This window comes from Erythrolamprus reginae, chromosome 7 (assembly GCF_031021105.1).
Source record: "Erythrolamprus reginae isolate rEryReg1 chromosome 7, rEryReg1.hap1, whole genome shotgun sequence".
NCBI classification, from domain to species: domain Eukaryota; kingdom Metazoa; phylum Chordata; class Lepidosauria; order Squamata; family Dipsadidae; genus Erythrolamprus; species Erythrolamprus reginae.
In genome coordinates this window covers 58,463,678-58,466,472 of record NC_091956.1, presented here as the reverse complement: position 1 = coordinate 58,466,472, position 2,795 = coordinate 58,463,678, and positions in this window count along the sequence as shown.

Sequence of the window (2,795 nt, the reverse complement as noted above, 5' to 3'; positions counted from 1 at the left end):
ACGAGCGTCATAATCCAGCGATGACGCCGCTTCTACGCTTCTGGCGGAAGACTGGCACTTTTCTGCTTTCGCGCGTTTTGAGTAACGCTTCCTGGGAAGTACTGTACTGTATTGCAAATACCGGTAGTTTTTACAAATGAAGCTACCGTGAACAATATTTTATTTATTGAAAGAGCATGCGTTCTTCGTTTTTCCAATACGAGGATGGACTACGTTGTTTATTTATTTTTATATAGGATAGAAATAGGAATAGAATAGAATAGAATGACAGACAGACAGGACAGAATAGAACAGAACAGAATTCCTTATTGGCCAAGTGTGATTGGACACAAGGATTTTGTCTTGGTGCATTTGCTCTCGGTGTACATAAAGGAAAAGATACATTGGTCAAGAATCATATGATACAACACTTAATGATTGTCATAGGGGTCAAATAAGCAATGAAGAAATAATCAATATTAATTAAAAGCTTAAGGGTACAAGCAAAAAGTTAGTCATTCAGTCATAAGTGGGAGGAAATGGGTGATAGGTAGTACTGTATAGCAAAGATATAACAATGTTTATATACATGATACTAGTAAGAGAGAAACATTAGGACGGGACCGTAGGCACACTGGTGCACTTATGCACATATCTTACTGACCTCTCAGGAATTGGGTGAGGTCAACAGTAGATAGTCTAAGGGTAAAGTTTTGGAGGTTAGGTGATGATACTACAGAGTCATGAGTTCTCTTCATTAACTACTCGGTTACTAAACTATTTCCTGCAGCAGAGTTTGGAACGGTTTACTTTAAGTCTGTATCTGTTGTGTGCTCATGTGTTGTGGTTGAAGCTGAAGTAGTTGTTTACAGGAAGGACGTTATAACCTAGGCTAATACTGTATTCTCTGTGGGTTATAAGATCAGCCTCCTAATCATTCTATTTTTCAAAACCTGGACTCTAAATATCTGGTGCTGTTAAATATTTATTTAAACACAGAAGGGGGGAGCGGATTGCACATTCTTAGCACACCGTACCGATGTTTTGTGCACAAAAAGTTATACTGGGCCTGTATATTTCTGATGGTTGGGGCATTTGCATTGTTCCATCATTCAGCTTGCAATGAATAAAATTTTCATTTACATGTTGCAAAAATTAGAGGGAGGAAAATAATGAAGAGTAAACATATTGTGAAAAATTATATACATTCAGCAAGAAATGATTTTATATTTTATATGTATATTATTTTCTTGTGCAAGAAAAAAGTACAATTGTGTAGGGCCTAGAAATAAATATTGCCTTAAGCTTTGCTGTTAGAGTAAAAGAGATTTCTTGGAAAGATTAATAGCTTTAAATGGAGAGCACAAGATACTTGTGCACAAGTGTTATTTTTCTTTCACTTATTGGGCTATCAATATTTGTTACATTCATTGGAAAGGGATGGATTACAAGTGAGTACAAAGGCACACAATGGAGCATGCACACTGAGAGGAATGGGACAACTGATTGCCTAGCATGCTGGCTACCAGCTGGTTAAGAAGCAAAAGCCTCCAGCATTTAACCAATTATGGTGTATTCAATATTTGATGGCAGCGAAAGACAGGAGGATACTAATCGACTAATTAATTAAGATCACAGAGCTGAGTTTGTTAACTTGCAGTTAGCACTTATTAGGAAAGCACTGCATGTTGGAGAAAACCTATTCAGTAATTTGTTACATGCTTGAAAAGCCAGGCAATATTTGATTTTAAGGCTATGTCTGCCAGAGAAGACATATGTCCTCCTTTTGCTGCCTGATAATCCTATTTATAAGAGAAAAATTAACTTCCATGAATTTGATGTGGGAGTTGACAATTTATATGTCTCCACCAAAGATACATCCTGCAAAATTTCAGAACTCGTATATAGTCTCCACTATTCTCAACAGTAGTTTAATCTTGCTGTTCTGCTCGGGTTAATATGACCAGAAATGAAATTTGAGACCTGTAGATTATTTGTCATGCGGATCAAATTTGTGATTAATTGACTTTTCCTCATTTGAGGGGTTCTTACTATGAGTGGGTTTTTTTCCTTTTTGCTCCATGCTGATTGTTATATTTCGTTACACCTGAAACACTACAAATGTATAGTAAATGCGACCAGAACAGCAAGGTTAAAGAGCCAACCATTTTGTTTTGTTTTTTGTAAGCAGAAAGTATTGGTATCATAAATTTAGGATTTTAGATTGTTAGTTCTGTTCTATCATACTTCTGATCTGTAGGAGCTTGGTGCTGAACTATTTTCTCTTCATTGCTAAGTACAGTGTATCAGTACTCCTTATTTCCTCTGGTGTGGTTAGTCTTTCCCTTTGTCATCATCATGGGGTGTTGGAAAACAATTGGGTGCTTTTACCTGGAAAAGCAGAGTTACTGAATTTCATGGAGTGAGAGAAAATTCTAACTTAAAGGCCAGACACAAATTCAAATGACAGTAATGAATGCTGTCATTGATCAATAGAAAGGGCATATGATTATACTTATGGCAGTACACATTTGAGTAATCCAACATTCTTCCTTCAAAAAGAAGCTGTGTAGATTTATTTAGTACACTGCAGAACTTTCAGTCATTCAACATTTTTATTAAATGTAAACATTATAAATTTAGAGCTGAGAATTAGAGCACATCACTTTGTAAATCATAAAGCTTTATTGTCACGGACCGCTATAAGACTTGTCTTAGTAGTCATTAAAAAAAGCTGGTCATTGACTGCATGGAGGCTCTAAAACATATAGTGAAAATGTAAATTGTCAAAACATGATACAAAATTAATGAAGTAC